This window comes from Vulpes lagopus, chromosome 5 (genome assembly GCF_018345385.1).
Source record: "Vulpes lagopus strain Blue_001 chromosome 5, ASM1834538v1, whole genome shotgun sequence".
NCBI classification, from domain to species: domain Eukaryota; kingdom Metazoa; phylum Chordata; class Mammalia; order Carnivora; family Canidae; genus Vulpes; species Vulpes lagopus.
This window is the reverse complement of record NC_054828.1, coordinates 16,695,179-16,705,447: the sequence shown is the minus strand read 5'-3', so window position 1 is coordinate 16,705,447 and position 10,269 is coordinate 16,695,179. Positions and strand designations below refer to the sequence as shown.

General features: G+C 40.1%; 1 long non-coding RNA gene across 1 annotated transcript; it reads right to left on the bottom strand.

The window, feature by feature from the left end:
• Positions 1–423: 423 nt before the first annotated feature.
• LOC121490580 lies at positions 424–8,794 on the bottom strand. Its single transcript, XR_005987720.1, has 3 exons — positions 8,638–8,794; positions 2,804–2,914; positions 424–495 (listed from the first exon to the last, which is right to left on the bottom strand). It is a non-coding gene; the product is annotated as an uncharacterized LOC121490580 (long non-coding RNA).
• Between the last annotated feature and the right edge of the window lie 1,475 nt (positions 8,795–10,269).

Below are 10,269 nucleotides of genomic sequence, written 5' to 3'. Positions count from 1 at the left end.
GCAAGATGGAAACATTATCTGACCTCCAAGAGGCCAGATCTTTTTATCTTTGCACTAACACACACCCTCCCCCTTAGATGTTTTATTATCATTTAAGCAGGATCAGTAACAAGCTTGCTTATCTTGTTTCCTAGCCTACAGGAAATAAATGGGAATTAGGAGAGACACCTCAACAGCCAGTTCCTTCACTTGGTGTCATCTAGTCCCATGTTCTCCTGTCAGGGATGCTTTCTCTGACTCTGTTACTGTCGGAGACCTGCTGGTCCCACAAGGCTTAGCACAAGCCTCACTGGGTGCCCACTCTAATTATTCTCACTTTCCCATTGGATCTTCCGTGGCCTTTTGGTGTCCAGCAGCCCCTCTGAACGAGTCGTGACATTGGCCAAGCAAATCTTTATTACCTTGGTTGGCTGCTCTGCTCAGCTCTTGCAGACGCTGAAGGGAGCTGAAATCCTAATTTCTGCTCCTCATCTTTTCTTCCCACAGTCTTGAGATCTGCAGGGGAAAGATAAATGGTTTCTAATCCCACAGTGCGGGTGTTGAAAATCTTTACTTTGTATTGCTGAATACAACTTGAACATTTCCTGCCTAGAGTCTTGTCTGTCTTTGCATATAGATTGGATGTACTGCAAATCCTGTCACTTTCAACTCCTAAAAAGTCTCACAAATCTACGACCTTCTCCATCTCCACCACTGCTTCTCTAGCTAGTGCAAGTTAACATCTTCTTTCACTTTGGCTTTTGTCCTCATTTTCTGCTCAGTGTTCCCACAGCCCATGTGTCCTCCTCACTGATCTCAGAATGTAAAATAATCTTATCTCTCTCTGGCTTAAATGCCACAGTTTCCCATTGCTTTTAAGAGAGATAAAACTTTTTAACGGGAATTACAAAGCCCTGCTTGGTGTGGACCCTGACCACATCTCTAGCCTCATCTTCCAACAAGTTCACCTTGATTTTGCTGCTCCAGCCGCTGTAGCCTCCTTTCAGTTTTCTGTATTTTCTAGACTGCTTTCTGCCACAGGGCCTTTGCACACACTATTCCCCCTGCTTGATCTTCTCTCACCTCTTCATCTAAGTAACTGCATAACTCAGCTCAGATTTTTCCCTGATTTCCTTGGCTAGGTCAAACCTCATCCTCATAATACCATAGATCTTGCTTCAGAATGGTTAGTGCAGCTTTAACTTTATAGATATTATGTTTGTTTGATATCTGTTTCTGCCATTGACTGCAATCTTCATGAGGACGGGGGTCATATATGGTTCTGTTCAATGTTGTGTAACAAGTATTTAGTCCAATGCTTATCAAATGGCAGGTACTTTGTAACTATTTGTTGGGTGATGAATGTTTGATATGTTTATTCAATAATGCTAAATGTGTTGTTCACTGTGGAGTGATATACATTAGATATTATCCTTTATATTCATAATCTCATCCTCTATTGAAGAAAACAGACTTGAAAGCTTTTAATTTCAAGAGAATAATAGAGGAATGACCACAGAGCTTGGGATCTAAAAGAGAGAGTATATTAATCTACCCAAAGTAATCTATAGAGACTTCACAGAGAATGAAAATTGGTCTGTGTATTGAAAGATAAATATGAGTTAACCAAATAGAGAAACATCCCAAACAGAAGGAAACCATGTGCAAGTGCCTAGAGGTACACAATGACTGGATGGCAGGTATATAGAGTTCTGGAGTGGTGTTGGGTTGGGGTGATGGGCTTGGATGAGGAGTGGGTGTAGGTGGAGGTGAAAGGTCTTACTGAGGACACTGAACTATAAGAGACAGAGTAAATGAGAGTATAGATAAAATAAACTTAAGGATGCTTGCATGTTGGGAAGGTCACTCAGACTGGAGTCTGAGATCCTGGGAGGGAAAGACAGAAAAGTTAGGGAGAATAAAGAAGGAGCAACTTCAGTAGCTCATATGGGGGAAAAAAAAAAAAACTAGGCCAATGCAAGACAGTGAGAGAAGAGAAGGTGGGAGGTAACTCTGAGAGCTGTTTCAGAAGAAAAATCAATAAGACTCAATGACCAACTAGATGTGGGGTTTGAGGGAGAGGGGAAAGCATAAGGTAGTTCAATTAGATAGACTAGCAAGATGGTGGAATTGTTAGTTTGCATGAATAATGCTCCAGGAAGAATGGGTTTGGAAATGAGGGAGGAGATAAATTGCTCATTTTGAACCGGGCTGGGTTTTTAGGTGCCCGTGGAGTATCTGGGTGGAGATGTTTAGGAGAGGGTTGGACAATCCCAGTGGGGTTTCTATGACCACCTGTTACTTAGTTTTGTTTCTCACATTGGTGATGACCTATAAAAATACATCAGTACCATGTGCCTTTAAAAAGACAATAAGCAGGATCTGCTGGGTGCCTGGAGCCAGGTACATCATCACCAGGGCAATGTATCACTTAAACAATAGCGTAATTGAGGGTGGTCATCAAATGCTGTCTGAATAATTGAAGAGGCACCTGTAGTATCCAAATGGAGCTTTGGTTTGGAATTAGCCATCAACAGATGGATGCCAGCTAAGCTGAGTGTATGGCTTGGAACTCTTTTAAGATTTAATATCACCATGGTAGGGCACAAAACATACCAACAAAGGAGCACTATTTTCATTTGTATCATCTTCATCTACAGAGGCCACATTGTGCCCTTTGGTTTGGCTTGGGGGGAGGGTAGCCATCTCTCTTGTGCTCCCTTTTACTCTATATCCTCATTTACTTCTTCATCCGTGTCATGGTTTAGGTATCTGGGTTCAAAATATTTTGGCAAAAGTTGAAGATATCAATTTTGATACTTACTCTTGAGTTAAATGTGTGAGATCCAGAAATGGAGAGCTTTGTACTCAAATTTTATCCCTTCACTTATTGACTGCATGATTATTTTTGTTTCCTGTGCCTCGGTTTTACTTTCTGTGAAAGAAAAATATTAGTAGTGGTTATTTTAGGAATTTTGTGATGATTAAGTGACTCAGTATAGGTGAACTTCTCAAAGGAGTGCCTGGCACGTAGGAAGTGCCCAATAAATGTTAGTTTTATTATTGGAGTTGAAAATTCCAGGACTACAATGTGGGGTATTTTGTTAGATAATCAGTAGCTTAAAAAATAAATGCAAATTCATTTAAAGGAGAAGTTACTATCCAGTTCTTTGGACTCCACTAATACCCATAGCTGTTCATCCCATTCACACGTTTTTGTTCACCTCCTGACCCCTGTATGTTTTGAATCTAGACACTCCAACATAGCCCAAAGTAAAGAAGCACTTTGAATTATGGTCTAATGATGGGAAAGAGGACAATTTTGCCTACCCTTACAAATAAGAACAGTTTGTCCTGTATGAGGGCAGAATAAGCATTTGTTACCTGGTGTGATTACAAAAGGCTAAGAAAATCTCATTGATTCTGAAATCCCAAAAATATTTCCTGTGGAGGAAATAGCATAGGGTTGGGGATACCCCTGAGAAACAGGAGCTGGTAAGGTCAGTTTCAGGTATGAGTGACACTTTGAAGCCTAGAGATAAAGTCCATGTGATTTTCTCCTCCAGATTAAAAAATTGCATTGATATTTGAGCCTGGTGGGAAATGAATCTTGATTATAATTAAGTGTGGTCCTCCAGTGGGCTCTGGGTTGGCTGGAGCTCTTTACTGGGAATCAGGCAGGGTACGTGGTGCTGTATCATAAGGACCTTTCTCTTTTTAAGCTATCTTGTGTTTGTCATGGTTGGTTTTGGAAAGCATCAGACTTGAGGGTAGACAGAAGTGACAAGGAAGGTGCTTATTCCTGCCTTTTCCCTTCTCCCCCATCATTTGCACATAGCTGAAGCTGGTTAATTTCCAGGAAGCAAGAAACAGAAAAAATAAATTCATAAAAAAGGCTAATTACATTCAATGGCAAAGCTAACACCAAGCTGCTTTTAAGTCACTTAGGTCACACTACTGATTTCAGCAGCAAGAGCACAGGGAGTTCTCTGAAAGCCACTCACAGCTGTTACAGTTCATTCCAACCCCTCCCAGAAAATTCCAAACAGAGGACATATTCCCTGGATACTGCTGGATTCGTATGGTCCTCATGTTCATCTCTGGAGAAAAAACTTGATTGCATTCAATGACGAAACTGTCAACAAACTGCTTTAAATGGAACTCTCCTTTTTAAGGAACTATCTGTTGTCCATGGCTTTTGAACTTGGACAAATTTATGTGGCCCATTAAAGATCAACCTCATTCATCTTTTGTTTGTTTATTTGTTGCTTTGCCTTGTTTTGCTTTTTGTTTCCTTAGATAGAGAGATAACCTGGAGCAAAATTGGGAAGAAGAGGAAGTATACCTTTACCGTCCTTTTCTTTTTTCCTCCTCTTTTAATGGATCAACATCTAACAGACCAGATTCTTGATTAGTAATGGTTGAGCCACTAACTGACTGAGCTGGAGAACTCTAGAAAGTTACTTGTCCTCATGGGCCCATAGTTGTGTCATTGATAAAATGGAGAGTTCTACTGTTGATCTAGCACCAATTTATATGCCATTAATCTCTCTGCTGAAGCCCTTGCCCTAGAACAGGGTATGCTAATGCATGGACCTTGTTTATGTCCGCTTTCCTTATCTATGCCCAAGGCAGACATCACTAATCAATCACAATCCTCCTTCTCACTGAGCCCAGATTCAGCCACCTGGCTCCTTTACAAACATCACCTAAGCAGAAGGGCAGTGGGAGATACAGGCTTCCAAGTTATGGAATGAATAAGTCGCAGGGATGAAAGATACAGCATAAGGAATATAGTCAATAGTATTGCAAAGCATTATATGGTGACAGATGATAGCTACACTTGTGGTGAGCTTCTCAGAACATATAGAGATGTTGAATCAGTATGTAATACACCTGAAACCAATGTAACATTGTGTGTCAACTACATTTCAATAAAAACATTTTTTAAAATTAAAAAAATATTTCCAAGAGTTAAGAATTCTAATCAATGTAATTAAGACTGCTGGAAGTAATAAGGGAAATGACTCCATGCAAGGAAAGTAAGATGTGTTTATGGTAAGAAAAAGCATAAGGAAAGCATTTTTGTTGTGGGGGGAGAATAAATTTGTCCTAAAGTGAGGCTGGTTATTTACAGAGGAAAAACTTAGGACAAAATCTGAACATAAAGAAAAAAGCTGTGGAAGGCTTATGGAAAAGACAACTCTGGAAAGGAATTTCATATGTGATCAGTACTGGCTAAGATTAGGATAAATGTAAGAAAATGAGTTTTAATGTCAAAAGTACACTGGTGCAAAATTAAAGTTTTGTTTTCTCCTTGTTAAAGAAACAAAAAATTTTTGAGCCATTTATTTGCTTGTAATAAGGCATTATAAACAAAAGCTTTTCTTTTAAAGTTATCTGTCTAGGAAATGAAGACTCTGTTTTACCAAAATCACTTCCTATGTTTAATCAGATATTTGATTACTTATGAAAATGGAGTCTTAATATTCAGAGAACTAAATTTTGCTCACTCACACACAAAAATCACCTAAGCAGCCAGTGGATTGGAATTGTACTCAAATAGAACACCATCCCTACTTTGTAACTGTTCTACTCCTCTTTCCCATGAAAGCATAATTGTTTGTGTTAAAGTGGCCATTTTCCCCCCTTATCTTTAAGATAGTGAGTGGGGAGCACTAATGTGCAATGCTTGTTTGAGCTTAGGCAGTCTGTGTACCTATCATTCTAAAGCTGACTTAAGGTAGTCTTATTGGAATAAGAATATTAATACTAAAGTTGACACACAATGTGAAGCCTCCTACATATGTCATCCTCTTTGTCAGTTCTTCAATGTCTCAGAACATCTCTGTGCACTGTCACTTCTTGGGCTAGGTGGGCTATAATGAACTAGCAGAGTCAAGATTTGGTTACTCAGAGTGGGAAAAATCAGGTAAGTTAACATATATTTGTCTGAATGAAACTTATTTCCATTTGTTGCTATAGGTACATAATGAGCTAATCAGAAAAATTATTGGAAAAAGGATTTGGAGGAAAGCAGGAGGGAGGCATTGCATAGCATAAGAATTAAACAACCCTTAAGTTCAGTTTGTGATGTAAGCAAAGTTATAAAGAGTGTTTTGAGACTATTGTCTGAGTAAGATAGTAAGATAGCAAGAGAAAAAAAAAAATGTAATGAGTCTCCAAAGTCATTCATGTCAAAATGTGTTTTTAAATATAGACAGTAAGTAGGGTGACAACATAATTCATTGTCTAAACCAGAACATGTTTGAGAGTGAGAGGGGCTCTATTAATAATTACAGTGGGACAAAAGGTGAAAGCTAGGACATAAGATCACTGCAGCCACCATCCTACCCACTGCACAAACTTCTGAACGTGTGTCAATCAGAAGGGAGTACATGAGCAAAATATATTTGACAGAGGAACAAAGTCTATGAGCACCGTTTTCCTTCCCACTGAAGGACATAAGGCATGATAAAGGCAAAGTTCTGATAGAGACACAGGGAAGAATATTAAAAACATGTGGTTTTCCTATCAATATGTTGTTCATAATGTATTTTTATTTCAAAGTAAGGGTATATTAGAAGATTCCTTCCTAGGAAAACACATTCCTAGAAGAGAATGCCATTCTTAGAGAATAAGAAACCTCAATTGTATAGTCTTGGAGCCAGCCATGTAGCTTTAACAACCAGAAGATTCCATGCAGCCCACAGAGAAATCACATTTCTGTGACACATTTCAGACACTGCCAGGTCCTTGTCACAAGGATCACTTGACTGCATCAACTCAAATTTCCTAGCTGAAAAGACTAACATTTACCATATTATTTAGTCTCACAAAAATTCAGAGTATTTTACATATTTTCTATTTCTTTAAAAAAGGTTTTATTAGAGAGAGAGGGAGAAAGCACAAATAGGGGACGGGGCAGAGGGAGAGAGAGAAGCAGATTCCCTACTGATCAGGGAGCCTGACTTGGGGCTCCATCCCAGGGCCCTGAGATCATGACCTGAGCCAAAGGCAGCTGCTTCACTGACTGAGCCACCCAGACATCCCCAGATTTTCTATTTTATAAATGTAGAAACTGCTCTCAGAGGTGACTTGCCCAAGGTTATCACTAAAGACAGACTGAGATTCAAATTCAACCAGGTCTGATTTTTCCCACATTCTTAAGGTAAGAGCATCAAACAGAAACAGCAGGGCATACAACTCATTCATTAGTTCGTCAAATATTTATTGAGTACCTTCTTCCTGCTAGACAGTGTTCTGTGTGCTAGGAGCATAGAGATGAACCCAGGGCAGTGCCCTTATGATGCTTATGCTCTTGCAGAGAAGGCAGGTAGAGAATTCATGGCAGGGAGCACATGTAAATATACTGAAGAGAAGCTTTCTGGACCTTGTTAAAGGTACGTCAAAGACAACAATCTGGCTGTAAAAGATTGAGTTAGAGGAGATTGGAGAGGGAAGCAGGAGACAATGTGTGTGGGGTCCTGTAGCCCTCATGTGAGCACTTCGGATTCCACAGAAGATGGGCATTCAGAGAAATAACATGATCTTCTTTACAGCTGGGTGAAGAGGGTAAAAGAGGGAGCAGCAAGACAAGAGGAGGAACTATGGTGGTCTTCCAGGCTGGAGGTGAGGGTGGGTTAGACAGGGCAGCAGCAGCTGAGGAGATGAAAAGTAGAGTGAGGGTATGCTCTGAAGGCCATGTGGCAGACTTTGCTGATGGATTAGGAGCTGATCTTGGGAGCAAAAGAAGCAACTGTTAATGGAACTAGAAATATAAGGTTGGAAGCAAATATAGATTAGGCTGGGAAAGTGAGCAGGACTTCATTTCTTTTCAAATGGAAGAATTTGTGATGTTTACTGGAGCTTTAGGTCACAAAGGATCTCCTAGGGGATCCCTTAAGGATTTTTAAGCAAAGAAGAGAAATTATTCCACTTTCCTTTTGGAAAGATGCTCTGATAGCAGTGTTTGGAGTGGATTAGGGACCATGGAGAGAAGGAACAGGGAACATAATTGGAAAGTTAATTGCTGAGTTAGGTTAGGGATTGTGAAGCCTTGGATCATAGCAAAGACCCAGGGGATAAAGAGGGGAGGGTACATGTGGGAAAAATTTAGGGGTAGGGGAGTTGATAAAAAATATAGTCACTTATTAGATGTAAAGGAGGAGCATATTAGAATAGTTCCTCTTTTCTAGGTATTCTGAAGTCTGGGAGAGACTACCAGTTGCCTACTCACACTCAAGCTCTTCCTTACTGATAGACCCTTACATTATTGAGATAATGATGTCTATAATTCCCAGTCTTCCTTGGCTTGGGTGTGACCACGTGCCTCAGGTCTAGCCAATGATCCAAAATGAAAATGTTGGGAAAGACTTCCAGAGGGCTTAAAAAAAAAAAAAAAAAAGACTTATTTTTTTGAGAGAGACAGAGAGAGAGAGAGAGAGAGAGAGAGAGAGAGAGAGAAAACAGGAGGGAGGAGCAGAAGGAGAGACAGAGAATCTCAAGCAGACTCATACTGAGCACTGAGCCCAGTCTCACAACCCCTGAGATCATGGCCTGAGCCAAAATCAAGAGTCTGATGCTTAGCCAACTGAGGCACCCAGAGCCCCCCACCCCCATCCCACCGCCCGAGGGCTTCTTAAAAGGTGAACAAACCTTTGAGGAAAGTCTTTTCCCCATTCCTGGTGTTTGACATGGAGATTACCTTGAAGACATCATCTCTTTCTAAGATGACAGAGCTAAAGATAGGCTCCTCACTCCCAGTGATGACGTGGTACCTGAGTTATCAGCTATAGTCTGCTCTCTCCCAACATCTTGGACCTGTGAAAATGAATCCCTGGCAGTTAAGGTGTTCTGATTTTGGATTTTCTGCTGCAGGCAGTTAAAACTGATGAGTGTAGGTTTTTAATGGAGAATATTTTAATTAACCTTCATAATGTCCCCATGAGTTAGTTATTAGAGTCCCCACTTTACAGACGAGGAAATTGAGGTAGCAGAATTGGCTTTGAACCTGTGGACTGTCTGGCTCCAGATTCTGCTAAAATTACAAAGCTAATCCTCTGTTTCATGCTTTTCACCAACTTGGGAGTTAGTGGATTTTATACTTTTCTAGACACTTCTTTAGATCATTTTTTTCTTCTTTTACACATTTTTTTTATGTGATCAAGATTTATAGTTGGACAAGAAACCAGTAAGACCTTGTCCCCAAAGATTTCAGACCAGAGAAAAAGCCCTAATGTTATTCCTCTCCTGTTATCTGTACAGCAGGAGTTTTGCTTCAGAGAAATGCCAACCCTTCCTTTGTCCCCTTTCATTCTCAGGATGCCTCTGAGAGGAGGCAGGAGTGCTGATATTTCCATTAGTTAATGAATACTAAGACTGAGGCTCTCAAGATTAGCTCAGCATGGGGCCATTCGGAGGCTACTGACCCCTCTTCATTCTGTACTCAGAATTTGATATTCCTGGGTCACTCTTTTTTGCCTGGGAAGTTTGAGGGACCAGTGCAATAAATAATACACCCTGGGAGGATTTCGGAGTCCTTGAAGGGGGAACCTATAATAGCACTCAATATATTTCTTTTAATTCAATTCTAATTTTCAAATATACCTAAGTTTTACACGAAGAATTCTAAACACTCTCAAAAACAAAACAAAACAAAACAAAACAAAACCCAAAAACAAACCAGAAAGAAAATCACAGGTATTTGTGCCTCTGCTTTCCTGAGATGTAAAAGAGTCATCATGCAAACATGCTTTATCTGCCACATGTTATGTATTCATAAAAAGATAATTCAATTTTAATAAATATCTCTTGGATTCCTCTATAAATATTAAGCTTCACCATGTCCTTGCCTTTCATCTTAATGAAACTCATTCTAACCCTTAAGAGGATCATGTCATTTTGCACATCAGTGAATAAGCCTCACGGCTCCCATTTCAACCCACAGCAAACGCCCTTGAGGTTAGAGCTTGATGGTTAAACACAAAAGGTCCCAATGCCCTAAAATTCCACAGATGCCTGTTGAATTACCAGGATGCCCACAGACTGCAAATACTTAACAAAAGAGGTTTCTCCTCCTGACATCCCCCCACACTCCCACCCTCACCACAACTAAAAGAGAAAAAAAACCCCAAAACTTCAAACAGTGCACCTGGCTGTAATCTTTTCTACTTGAACTAATTGCTATTTGCAGTGGCATAAGGTTGGGGTCTGGAAGGGGGGAGGTGGAGACTCCTTTGGCTAATAATGAAGTATCAAACCACAAAATGATTTCATACGGTCGGTTGT